Source organism: Lissotriton vulgaris, chromosome 5, assembly GCF_964263255.1.
Source record: "Lissotriton vulgaris chromosome 5, aLisVul1.2, whole genome shotgun sequence".
In the NCBI taxonomy this organism is placed as follows: Eukaryota; Metazoa; Chordata; class Amphibia; order Caudata; family Salamandridae; genus Lissotriton; species Lissotriton vulgaris.
In genome coordinates this window covers 1,179,988,500-1,180,002,334 of record NC_141693.1, presented here as the reverse complement: position 1 = coordinate 1,180,002,334, position 13,835 = coordinate 1,179,988,500, and the positions used below count along the sequence as shown (strand labels likewise).

At 47.7% G+C, this 13,835-nt stretch overlaps 1 protein-coding gene across 1 annotated transcript in view; it reads right to left on the bottom strand.

The window, feature by feature from the left end:
- BTBD16 (BTB domain containing 16) overlaps positions 1 to 13,835 on the bottom strand; it is an 887,756-nt gene that overhangs the window by 739,796 nt on the left and 134,125 nt on the right. The gene's annotated exons all lie outside the window — the stretch shown is intronic.

Sequence of the window (13,835 nt, the reverse complement as noted above, 5' to 3'; positions counted from 1 at the left end):
CCTATGCCTCCCATTTAGAGAGATACTTTTGGTGCTTGAGCAACAATACCGCCAGATTTCTTCGTTTAGGTCTATTTGAAGGTCCGCTTGCCATGCCAGCCTCAGTTTAGCATATTCCTCATTCCTCTCTTCTAGGGCTATGGCGTACAGTTTAGCTATTAGTATGGCGGTGGACTTAGCAGTAACCACGTAACTGAACGCTGTGACAGTCTGTGGTTCCTCCATCTCTGTACCTAAGTGCGCCCTCAGCGTGTGTCTCACTCTGTGGTACTGGAAACGTCGCAGCGGATGGTCCTCATTTTCCCCTGCTACTATATCATCTCATGTACGTACAGCGCCATCCACAAACAGATCTATCTTGTGTATATTTCGTGCCTTCAGTGACGTCAGCACCGCCCTGTCCAAGCATAGAGTCAGCCATGAGCACCATTCGATCATAGCGGCTGGAGCGTACATCAGACTACATGCCTGTACATCCATCAAGTGGTGCCAGGTGTGTGTTACCGAATTCAAGGAATCCAGTAGGCCCGTTCGTCGGTCTCTAGGTTTCGCCAGTAGCGCTGGTAATGGCGTGGGCTCCGCAACAATCGTCTCTATACGTATATGGGGGATGTTCGTCGGGCCATGCATCCAATGATATGCGGGCGCAGCTTGCGCTGCCCGATAATATAATTCTAAATCCGGGGCATTCAGTCCTCCTGAAACGTATGGGTGCGTGAGTATATTCCACGCAACTCTCGGTTGCTTTCCAGCCCATGCTAGCCGGATCATTAGCGGTACAAAAGGGGGTGGTGATGGACGGAGCATCTGAATCAATCAAACACTCACACCCAGTCAAAAGATCTGGGTTTAATCCATCACCGTTCTTTAGCCCACTCTGCCACCCCAGTTCAGACATGGCTATATGCAAATCAGTATGACCCTGTGCCTCATGGGAACAGTCCAGCCCGAACTGCCAAACCATGTCTTCCCTGGACCGGAAACAAGCTTCCGAGGACCGGTTTCTGGCATTCCAGCCGTCTTCAGCCCGGCTTGCTTGAATCCAGTGGCAAAGTGAGCAAGGGACTCACGTCTGAGCATACTCTGCCTCACTTATAGCGACCAAAAGCGGTACAAAAGGGGATGGTGATGGATTTAGGCCCAGATCTCTGTACTGGGGTGAATGTATGACATTGTTCTGCATTCTGTCCATCAACTTGTTTTTTTGCATTTGTCACCCCGAATGGTACAGGTATGCTCAGACTTGAGTCCCGTGCTCTCCACACCACTGAAGTCAAGCTATCCTGGCTGAAGACGGCTGATGGCCAGAAACCGGTCCTAGGATGCTTGATTCTGGTCCAGGGAAGACATGGCTTGGCAGTTCGGGCTGGACTGTTCCCATGAGGCACAGGGTCAAGGCTGATTTGCATATGGCCATGTCTGAACTGGGGTGGTGTGGTGGGCAAAAAAACAATGGATTTAGGCCCAGATATCTGTACTGGGGTGAATGTATGACATTGTTCTGCATTCTGTCCATCAACTTGTTTTTTTGCATTTGTCACCCCGAGTGGGACGGGTATGCTCAGACGGGAGTCCCGTGCTCTCCACACCCTTGAAGTCAAGCTATCCTGGCTGAAGACGGCTGATAGCCAGAAACCGGTCCTAGGATGCTTGATTCCAGTCCAGGGAAGACTTGGCTTGGCAGTTCGGGATGGACTGTTCCCATGAGGCACAGGTTCAAGGCTGATTTGCCTATGGCCATGTCTGAACTGGGGTGGTGTGGTGAGCAAAAAAACGATGGATTTAGGCCCAGATCTCTGTACTGGGGTGAATGTATGACATTGTTCTGCATTCTGCCCATCAACTTATTTTTTTGCATTAGCCGGATCATTAGGGCACGTAACTGATTGAAGAAATCAGTAGACAAAACCATGGGGATGTTGCAAAACAAAAACAGGAGGCGTGGCAACACCACCATTTTCGTAAGTGCAATTCTTCCCAATAAAGACAATAATAACGTGATCCATTTGTTGATGTCATCCTCTAGTTTAGAGACCGTAGTTCCATAGTTTTCTCGCAGTAACACTTCCGAGTCGGTGTGTAACCGAATTCCCAGGTATCGTACTGCCTCCATGGTCCACTGTATGGGATATTCCGGCTCAAATTGCTTCACAGCCGGGGTAAGGGGAAATATGAGCGACTTGCTCCAGTTAACCTGAATGCCCGACAGAGAGCTAAACAATACCACTTCACGTAGTACAGTCGACAGGTGAGTCTCCGGGTCTCTGACGTATATAAGCGTGTCATCAGCATAAGTGGAAACTATCAAGTTATATGTGGGAAACCGTATTACCCGATGTCTGTGATACTCGTGGAGGGCGCAGGCCAAGGGCTCTGCTACTAGCGCATATAAAAGAGGGAAGAGGGCCCATCCCTGCCTCGTGCCTCTCCCGATTTGAAAAATGTCAGTGACTAGCGTTTCAATACGGACACGGGCCGTTGGGGAGGTGTATAGAATGGCCAGGAGTTGCAAAAACAGTTGACCTACTCCCATACGACCCAACACGTGCCTCAGAAAAGGCCATTCGACAGAGTTGAAGGCCTTCTTCATGTCTAGAAAGAAACCTACCGCCTGAACCTCCGGGCGCGTGTGCTGAAAGGCGGCAAAGACTGTTCTGTTCTATATGTGAGATTTCGTGAGGGACCGAGTCCAGCTTGTTTTGGGGCCACTAGCGAGGTCATCATGGGGCTAAGACGATTGGCGAGTAACTTTGCAAAAATCTTTGCGTCAACGTTCAGCAGTGATAGTGGTTGGTATGATGCGCAGTCTCCCGGGGCCTTGCCCGGTTTGAGTATGGCAACTAGTATTGCCTCTCGCATTGAAGGCGGCAAAGTGCCAGAATCCGCCATGTCTTCAAATAGTGCAGGCAGTCTAGGGAGTAGGAGGTCCGTGAAGGCCTTATAAAAGGCCACAGTGAGGCCATCACTTCCAGGCGCACCTCCAGATTTCATGGTTGATAGCGCCCAAACTATCTCTTCCCGTCCTATCGGGCGTACTAGGAATCCACGATGGGTGTCAGATAACCAAGGCATTTCGATATGTGTAAGGTAATCTAGGATACTTTCGTCTGATGCTGGACCTCGCGAGGCATATAGCGAGGAGTAGTACTCCCTAAATCTATCAGCTACCTGCGTAACCGAGAGCAGTTCCTTCGTCACATCACATCTCATTTTAGGAACCCCTCCCTCTCTCCTGTCCCGCCGTGCCATCTGTGCCAACCCCGCACCCGGGCGTTCGCTTTCGCCATACGATCTAGCTGAGGCATATTTCCCTAGGTGTTTGATCTCTGAGTCCACCTTCTCATTGTATTCCCGTAACGTTGCAGCCAGTTCTCTTTCAAGATCTTCATTGGGATTATGTAAACACCTATTCTCCAACTCCTCAAGTTTAGACTGTAGAGTCTGCAGCCTTCCTCTAATCGACCTGAGGACCCCCGAGTGTTTGGACATTGTAACCCCCCTAATGTACAATTTAAATGCTTCCCAAACACTTTGCACCGATTTCACAGATCCCTCATTAGTATCAAAAAACGTCTCGATGTCCATCGCAAGCTCCTCCTTAAAGTAGGTGTCCAGCAGCAAGTAGGGGGGGAACCGCCAAGCAAATGGTGGTATTTCCCGCGCCGGCGTGATCATCGATATCAAAACCGGTGAATGGTCCGAATATGTGCGGGGGGTATCTCGCATTTTTGAATGGCAGAGGTTAAGTAAGGTGTGGCCAGCCAATAATCTATTCTTGTATGTATGTTGAATTGTACCGAGTAATGCGTATAGCCTCCTAACTCAGGGTATCGATATCTCCAGATATCACATAAGTCCATATGGGACATCTGTGTCTCCAAGACCCTGGCGCAGGCGGAAGGGCGGCGGGTAGGACCGTCCGATCTGTCTATGTGAGGGTGTCTAGTCATATTAAAGTCTTCCCACCAGAGTATTTCTCCTCCCGAAAATGTCACAATCTTAGTCGCCAGTTCCGAATAAAAATCTGGGTGGTCGTAATTAGGTCCGTACAGATTTATTATACAGAATTCCAACCCCCTGCCCTTGCATCTCGTGATTGTGTATCCACCGTCCCTGTGAGTCACCAACGGCGTCATAGTCAGTCGTGCTTTCAGATTGACCCATGTGAGGACACCCCGGGCATGAGTGGTGAATCCTGCAGCGTGAACTTTGCCCAAGAGGCCCCTATAGCAAAGTATGTGAGTGTCCGTGGGAAGGTGTGTCTCCTGCAGTAGAGCTATGTCCACCCCGTATCTGGCAAAGTATTGTAGGACCTTCCAGACTTTCCTGTGATCGTTAAGACCTCGTATGTTCCAAGTCATCAATGTTAATTTGTCAAGAGTGCTCTCCGTCCGAGTCTGTTTAACTGTCATAGCGTGCTAACATGTTTCATTAATGGAATCTGCACTAACAGCACATCGAAGTACTCTGATCCTGCCATGTGTGATCTCTTGTAAACAACAAACTCAAGAACCAAACTTTCTTCCTCCCATCCCCACCAGTCGTAAGCGCCCTGGCCCCCCCTCCACCCGCACCCACCCACGCCTGCCCATCCCGAACTAGGCCGCAATCCTGTGTCTGTCCCTCCAGCCCTCCCAAATCACCCTCCCCGACACAGAAATTCCCAAACACATGAAAAATCAAATCCCGTAAGAACAAGTTTGTGTAATCCACTCGTGGGCAAAGGTAGCAAGCAATAATCTATCATTGTACAGACCGTGTTCCTAATGCTGCCCCTCCCCCCCTCGTCTTCATATTCAACTGTTGTGTGTATGATCTTAACCTTGAACCAAGCATTCTCAGCTTTCCATAGCCTGTGTGGGACCCTCAGGTACTGGGGTGAATGTATGACATTGTTCTGCATTCTGTCCATCAACTTATTTTTTTGCATTAGCTGGATCATTAGGGCACGTAACTGATTGAAGAAATCAGTAGACAAAACCATGGGAATGTTGCAAAACAAAAACAGGAGGCGTGGCAACACCACCATTTTCGTAAGTGCAATTCTTCCCAATAAGGACAATAATAACGTGATCCATTTGTTGATGTCATCCTCTAGTTTAGAGACCGTAGTTCCATAGTTTTCTCGCAGTAACACTTCCGAGTCGGTGTGTAACCGAATTCCCAGGTATCGTACTGCCTCCATGGTCCACTGTATGGGATATTCCGGCTCAAATTGCTTCGTAGCCGGGGTAAGGGGAAATATGAGCGATTTGCTCCAGTTAACCTGAATGCCCGACAGAGAGCTAAACAATACCACTTCACGTAGTACAGTCGACAGGTGAGTCTTTGGGTCTCTGACGTATATAAGCGTGCATCAGCATAAGTGGAAACTATCAAGTTATATGTGGGAAACCGTATTACCCGATGTCTATGATACTCGCGGAGGGCGCAGGCCAAGGGCTCTGCTACTAGCACATATAAAAGAGGGAAGAGGGCCCATCCCTGCCTCGTGCCTCTCCCGATTTGCAAAATGTCCGTGACTAGCGTTTCAATACGGACACGGGCCGTTGGGGAGGTGTATAGAATGGCCAGGAGTTGCAAAAACAGTTGACCTACTCCCATACGACCCAACACGTGCCTCAGAAAAGGCCATTCGACAGAGTTGAAGGCCTTCTTCATGTCTAGAAAGACACCTACCGCCTGAACCTCCGGGCGCGTGTGCTGAAAGGCGGCAAAGACTGTTCTGTTCTATATGTGAGATTTCGTGAGGGACCGAATCCAGCTTGTTTCGGGGCCACTAGCGAGGTCATCATGGGGCTAAGACGATTGACGAGTAACTTTGCAAAAATCTTTGCGTCAACGTTCAGCAGTGATAGTGGTTGGTATGATGCGCAGTCTCCCGGGGCCTTGCCCGGTTTGAGTATGGCAACTAGTATTGCCTCTCGCATTGAAGGCGGCAAAGTGCCAGAATCCGCCATGTCTTCAAATAGTGCAAGCAGTCTAGGGAGTAGGAGGTCCGTGAAGGCCTTAAAAAAGGCCACAGTGAGGCCATCACTTCCAGGCGCACCTCCAGATTTCATGGTTGATAGCGCCCATACTATCTCTTCCCGTCCTATCGGGCGTACTAGGAATCCACGATGGGTGTCAGATAACCAAGGCATTTCGATTTGTGTAAGGTAATCTAGGATACTTTCGTCTGATGCTGGACCTCGCGAGGCATATAGCGAGGAGTAGTACTCCCTAAATCTATCAGCTACCTGCGTAACCGAGAGCAGTTCCTTCGTCACATCACATCTCATTTTAGGAACCCCTCCCTCTCTCCTGTCCCGCCGTGCCATCTGTGCCAACCCCGCACCCGAGCGTTTGCTTTCGCAATACGATCTAGCCGAGGCATATTTCCCTAGGTGTTTGATCTCTGAGTCCACCTTCTCATTGTATTCCCGTAACGTTGCAGCCAGTTCTCTTTCAAGATCTTCATTGGGATTATGTAAACACCTATTCTCCAACTCCTCAAGTTTAGACTCTAGAGTCTGCAGCCTTCCTCTAATCGACCTGAGGACCCCCGAGTGTTTGGACATTGTAACCCCCCTAATGTACAATTTAAATGCTTCCCAAACACTTTGCACCGATTTCACAGATCCCTCATTAGTATCTAAAAACGTCTCGATGTCCATCGCAAGCTCCTCCTTAAAGTAGGTGTCCAGCAGCAAGTAGGGGGGAACCGCCAAGCAAATGGTGGTATTCCCCACGCCGGCGTGATCATCGATATCAAAACCGGTGAATGGTCCAAATATGTGCGGGGGGTATCTCGCATTTTTGAATGGCAGAGGTTAAGTAAGGCGTGGCCAGCCAATAATCTATTCTTGTATGTATGTTGAATTGTGCCGAGTAATGCGTATAGCCTCCTAACTAGGGGTATTGATATCTCCAGATATCACATAAGTCCATATGGGACATCTGTGTCTCCAAGACCCTGGCGCAGGCGGAAGGGTGGCGGGTAGGACCGTCCGATCTGTCTATTTGAGGGTGTCTAGTCATATTAAAGTCTTCCCCCCAGAGTATTTCTCCTCCTGAAAATGTCACAATCTTAGTCGCCAGTTCCGAATAAAAATCTGGGTGGTCGTAATTAGGTCCGTACAGATTTATTATACAGAATTCCAACCCCCTGCCCTTCCATCTCGTGATTGTGTATCGACCGTCCCTGTGAGTCACCAACGGCGTCATAGTCAGTCGTGCTTTCAGATTGACCCATGTGAGGACACCCCGGGCATGAGTGGTGAATCCTGCAGCGTGAACTTTGCCCAAGAGGCCCCTATAGCAAAGTATGTGAGTGTCCGTGGGAAGGTGTGTCTCCTGCAGTAGAGCTATGTCCACCCCGTAGCTGGCAAAGTATTGTAGGACCTTCCGGACTTTCCTGTGATCGTTAAGACCTCGTATGTTCCAAGTCATCAATGTTAATTTGTCAAGAGTGCTCTCCGTCCGAGTCTGTTTAACTGTCATAGCGTGCTAACATGTTTCATTAATAGAATCTGCACTAACAGCACATCGAGGTACTCTGATCCTGCCATGTGTGATCTCTTGTAAACAACAAACTCAAGAACCAAACTTTCTTCCTCCCATCCCCACCAGTCGTAAGCGCCCTGGCCCCCCCTCCACCCGCACCCACCCACGCCTGCCCATCCCCAACTAGGCCGCAATCCTGTGTCTGTCCCCCCAGCCCTCCCAAATCACCCTCCCCGACACAGAAATTCCCAAACACATGAAAAATCAAATCCCGTAAGTACAAGTTTGTGTAATCCACTCGTGGGCAAAGGTAGCAAGCAATAATCTATCATTGTACAGACCGTGTTCCTAATGCTGCCCCTCCCCCCCTCGTCTTCATATTCAACTGTTGTGTGTATGATCTTAACCTTGAACCAAGCATTCTCAGCTTTCCATAGCCTGTGTGGGACCCTCAGGTACACAACCCTTCTGGTCACCCCTAGCAACAATATCCACCCTTTGGTCATCAATTCTAATAGTAGACTGTAGTAGAAGCACGTCCCCGAGCAGGCTTCCCAAGTCAGGTCGTTGCTCAGAGACTCTGGTCGGCCCATCCGTACCTTGCACGGGCCAACCGTATCAAGACAGGATACTGCCTCTCACGACGTGTCTTTACTTAGTATGTCTCTCCCCAAAGCATCAGCCCCTCCTTACGCCTCTGCTCAAGTCCCCGTGTCCCAGAGTCCCAGTGTTCCAAACTTATCTGTACTTCCTGCCTCCTCCAACGCTTCGGTCTGGGAAGATCTGTTCTCCTTGCGCCATTCCTTCAGTGCCTATTGCAGAGCTTTAGGATCTGTGAAGATGAAGGATTTCCCCTGCCAGTTTATCCTTAGTTTCGCGGGGTATAGCATTGCGTAGTCTGTCCCCATGTCGTGCAATTGTCTTTTCATTGGTGCAAATTGACGCCTTGCTTCCTGCACCTTAGCAGTAAAGTCTGGGAACACAGATAAGGTAGCGCACTCAAATTGTAACGGCTGTTTGTCACGTGCCAACCGGAGCGCCGTGTTGCGGTCTCTGTTATTAAGCAATTTGGCTATTATAGGCCTCGGCTGGCATCCTGTTTTGGGTCGGGGGCCCAAAGAGTGGTGGGCTCTTTCCACAGCAAACATAGTGGAGAAGGCAGAGTCTCCAAAAAGAGTCTTAAGGAGTTTTTCCACGAAGACCTCCATATTACCCGTCTGCGTGGACTCTGGCAGGCCCGTAATACGTAGATTGCTCCGCCGAGAGCGGGCCTCCAAATCCTCTGTCTTGTCCATGAGGGACTGCATGGCTCGGGATATCTGCTTATTGTCTGAGTCCAAGGTAGTTTGCGGCTCCTCCACTTCGGTGATGCGTCGCTCCGTCATATCCATCCTCTCCACCTGTTTAGCCAAACGTTCCGCCATGTGGTATGATAGAGCGTCCATCTTTGTGCCCAGGGAGGCTATATCCCCCTGCAGACCCTTTTCCATGGCCAGGAATAATCCACGGATATCCTGTTGCGAGTTGTCCATCAGCAGCTCGCGGTCGCAGTCCACTACATCTCTCCCCGCTGTGGTGTCATTAGCTTTGGGTCCCTTTGGGTCAAAGGACAGCTTAGGTTGTGATCTGTCCGTGAGTCCCATAGCTGGAGGAGGCTTGGACGTGATGCGGGCTGTGAGAGACTGGGCAAACGTCGGTCAGGAGCACCACAATCCGGCAAGTTATGGACCCAATATCAGTCCGTCCAAGATTCAGAGGCCCACGCCGCCAGATCATCCGCCAATCGTCCCTGTGTTCTCCCTGTGGGATCACGTACTGACTGGCACCAAATAGAGTCCTGGCGAAGGTGACCCGGCACCCCCACTGCAGAGCCTCACCCTAGGGAGTGCCCAACCAATCCGAGGCCAACACAGCTTCAGGGACCCCGTCAGCCCCGAGAAATGTTCGCGATCACCGATGGGTGGGGGTCACCAGGGCAAAGATCAATATTTCAAGGCCCCTCCAAGTCGTCTCCCTCAAAGCAGCCGCCGCTCGCCGGTTAAAATCCGCTAAGGCCTCCGAAGTTTCTCACGTTCAAAATGGCGGCCGTTGTCTGTTTCTGATAGAGCGCCAGGACCGTAGTAGTCAATCCAAATTAGAGTGGCAGGCTAATCCGCTCAAAGTTGCCCCATAGGCGCTCTCATGCTGGCAGGATTATCGGCTGCTAATGGAGCCCCACCGTAGATTAGGTAAGGGAGCCTGACCTCCGTTTCTACTGTTCGCCCAAGTCTCGCCCCTTCACAGTATCTGGCAGCGGTCCCGGCTTTTTACTGATTTCAGGGAGTAGCGCACCTCTATGCAGCGCCCGCCAGCGAGGCCTCTTCGTCACCCTCCAGTCCCAGAGTGCGTGACTCACCCTCTCCGAGGCAGGTCTCCGCAGCGGGGGTTTTGTGTCTTCGCGGGGGTGGAAGTCCGCTATCTTCAATCTCCGGGTCCCACGCCGCGGCAGCAGGCGCGGCAGGGAGGCACTCCTCCGCTTTCGGCTCCGCTAGCAGACCGCCGACCACAGCCGGCTGATTTTCTGATGCTCTCCGCGGCTTACTCCGTAATGGAGGACGTGGTTTGCCGGAGTGCGCGCGTCGCAGGCCTCAGCGTCCGTTACACTCTTTCCTCGCAGGCTCTCAGCTCGGGACCACGCCAGATCGTGCCCCCAGGCTCTCCGCTACCACAATCCGCAGTTTTCAGAAACTTTACAGCTGCACACAACCAGGATAGCTGAAGGATAAAGTTGCAGACGAGGGAGCTCTCCGCTTAAGCAGCCATCTTGGTTGCTAGCTAGCTCCGCCCTCTGATCATATTAATCCTTTATGTTTGGTTAAACTGAGTTTGTGCATCACCAAAGGTGGTTGCAAAAATTAAAAGCATTGCCTGTGCGTGGCTGCTTGATACTGTGGAGGGTGATGATGCAAAATGTAACAATCAAGAATTGAAAGCTGATGTGATGAGGCTGTTTGCTATTGAACTGTTATCAGTTTTCACCTTACAATGAAAAAGGGGCGTCCTCAAGATGTACCCTTCCGATTGCATTAACAATTGCAAATAATTTGCTTTATACATTCTTAACGTGTATTAAAGCTTTAGCACTACTGCACAAGTACACCTATTTTAAATGCACTGCCATTTTTCGATCTCATGTTGTATAATGCACATTTGCCTTAACTGTTGATTACGACGTTGGCGCAACAAAGAGATACATACAAAAGTCAATTAAGTCAACCTTTAAATTCTAGCTAATATATTGCCTTTCCACAAGAAGAGCCAGGCTTCTGCCCATTAGTTTCTATATGTTGTTTCATTTGCAAAACATATTCTCGGCCCTTGTATTGAGAAAAAGTATAAATGTGCCTAAAATGTAGACAATTTTTTTTTTTATTTCATTTCATTGTTCTTTATTTCGGTTAAACAACCTTAAAAGAATACAGTACAATACAATTTTAAAACATTACAGTACAATATACATATCAACACAGTCCCGGGTTAAAATTAAGAGGAAACTAGCAGCAGGTCCTTCGTAGTTAGATTAGCACACATCGAGGAACACATGATAGATGACAATTTTTAAAAGGTACTATAAAAACAGTGGAAAAGAAAAAAAAAACAGGGCACCAGGTACACTAAGATCAGGCCAGTTCATATTATCATTATTCTAGTTTAAGTCACTCTATTTAAGTGCAATATAAATCTAAATCAAATTCAATTACATGCACCACTTAATAGTAATATTATCAGGCCAATTGCGTTTATAGTTACATATTGTACACACGTTCCAATGGGCATTACATATAAACAATTAGTTCGGGTAGAATAAGGTACAATCAAGGTGCATTTCGGCTGCTATACTGCCATCATGCCAATTATTCTAGTTACATTTTATAGCCATTTCTCTTCCTAACTATCGCTACTGATAGGAGGAAGCGGCTCAAACTAAATACTATTGGGCGTGCAGTATCTCCTTTAAAGACTCTTTCGCCATCTTTAATGTGGCGAAGACCCAAAAGTTAGCATATGGGTTTTAGCCATTTTTTCCTTGCCTGTAAATAAGCGGGGCATATAAATAGTACATGGGATTCATCTTCCCTTAGGCCCATTTCACATAATTCGCATAAATCAGGTCCAGTACTACCTCTTGGTCCTTTGTTACAGTGCCATTTCGAAGTCCTAGATTTAATTTGAAGGGCACTATAGCGACATTTTAGATATAACGATTTGGCCATAGGTGGGTAAATTTCATCCATAAAGGATTCTAATTTCATGCCCATTTTTAGTTCAAAGAACCTGAGGGTCAACGTTCCTAGGTTGGAATTTCCCAACACAGAGTCTTTGATATATTCCCAATACCTATTCTTAAGCAGTTTCTTAGAATTATTGGTAATCGAATCCGGGTCTGACCAAAACCTACTTAACCCCAGCATTGTAAACCACTTTTCAATGTAGGCCAGCCATGCTAAGCGTGTGGAATTTTTTTATTACCATTATCTCTTTTAACGCCTCTCTATAGTCCTCTAGCTTCTCAGTGGACCAAAGACGAACCCAGTATAACAGTGGGCGCAATGCAGCGTGGTCATCTGTTCGGCGGAAATTAAGGTCCCATAAAACCGGGGTAAGGGGAGTAGAGACAGGTATACCTAAAAGCTGTCTAATACATTTATTTTCCTGAACTAAGAACATGCTTTTTCGAACATTTGTCCCCAAAGTTCTGCACCATAAAGGGAGGCAGATTGTGCTTTGTATTTGAACAAACTAATTGCTGGAGAGACTGATTTATAATAACTATTTTTGTGTTTCCTCAAAATAGGGGCTTGATTCTGAACTAGTCTGATCTTTGAGGTTTCTAGTTGGGATTTCCATGATATTTTGCTATCTAAAGTGATACCCAGGTACTTAAAACTTGGGACATCTTCAATTTTTTCATTATTTATGGTAAAGATTTTTTTAAAACCTTTATGTGGGTTGATTGTCATGACCTTACTTTTGGACAAATTAATTTCAAGCTTCTTGTCGAGACAATACAACCTAAATTTATTAAGAAGGTTCTGGAGTCCTTTGGGGGTTTGGGAAATTTAAAATAGTATCATCCGCAAATAATAATGCCAGAACGGCTGGCCCACACAACTTGGGAGAGTCATGCTCACAACCCAAGAGGGTGTCTGGGATGTCATTAACATAAAGGGAAAATAAGGTAGGCGCCATAGCACATCCTTGCCTAACTCCTTTCACTATATCTATTTTCTCACTCAACTCCCCATTGGGCCCCCATCTGACTCTTGCAAAGTTATTTTCATGCAGTCTGATCAGTTGTTGGAGAATGTTCCCAGGGACACCCATATCATTTAGCGTTCTCCAAAGTTTTCCCCTTGGAACAAGATCAAAGGCTGCTCTTAGGTCGACGAAAGCCACATATATATGGGAGTTCCTTATGTTGATATATTTCCATACTAAACATAAAAATCTAAAAACCTGGTCCACTGTGCTAATTCTAGATCTAAAACCAGCCTGGTACTTTGTAAGAATAAAATGGTCCTCGACCCATGCACTAAGCCTACTAAGGAGTTGGCGGGCAACATTTTTTTGCAGCACATCGATCAAGCTAATAGGTCGATAGTGGGATGGATTAGACCTATCGCCTTTCTTGAATATAGTCACGATTTCTGCGCCCCTCCAGGTCTCCGGAATTGGGGCCCCTCGAGTTATTTTATTTGTAAATAGATTAATGTAGGGGGCCCAAATAAAATCCTCATGCTTCCAAAGGTTCTATCTGGACCTGGAGCTTTGCCCGGTTTCACTGCCTTAATTGCTGAGATGGTGAGATGGTCTCTGTTAGATTAAAGGTTAAGGGGTTCTCATATGGAGCTAGCCTAATTTGTTTTATTACACAATCTTCCTCTTCTCCCTTACAAGAATAGAGCAAGGAAAAGTGTTTAACCCAGATACTTTCTTCAAGAAATCTATCTTTTGCCACTGTAGCCCCTTTCGTGCCTCTTGCAATAAGGCTCCAGAAGGAGGTCTGATCATTTAGTTTGCAGGCCTCAAGCAAATCCGACCAGACTCTCTCGTCCCATTCCATCTTAGCTAACTGGACAGTTTTTTCTGTAGTGTGTCCTCTTAGCTCTGACAATATCTAGTTGGTTCCCTTTCACGGCTTTGATGAGATCTGTTTTGGCTCGTTGGCAAGCTTGATTATACCAAAGATTTTCCTGTGAAGGGGGCTGGTGACCGAGGTCCTTCCTTTTTATCGCCTTTGTCAAAATAATACCAAGTTAAGTAATTAACTGGCCATGGGTCTCCATGATGGAGGAATTATCAATGACAGC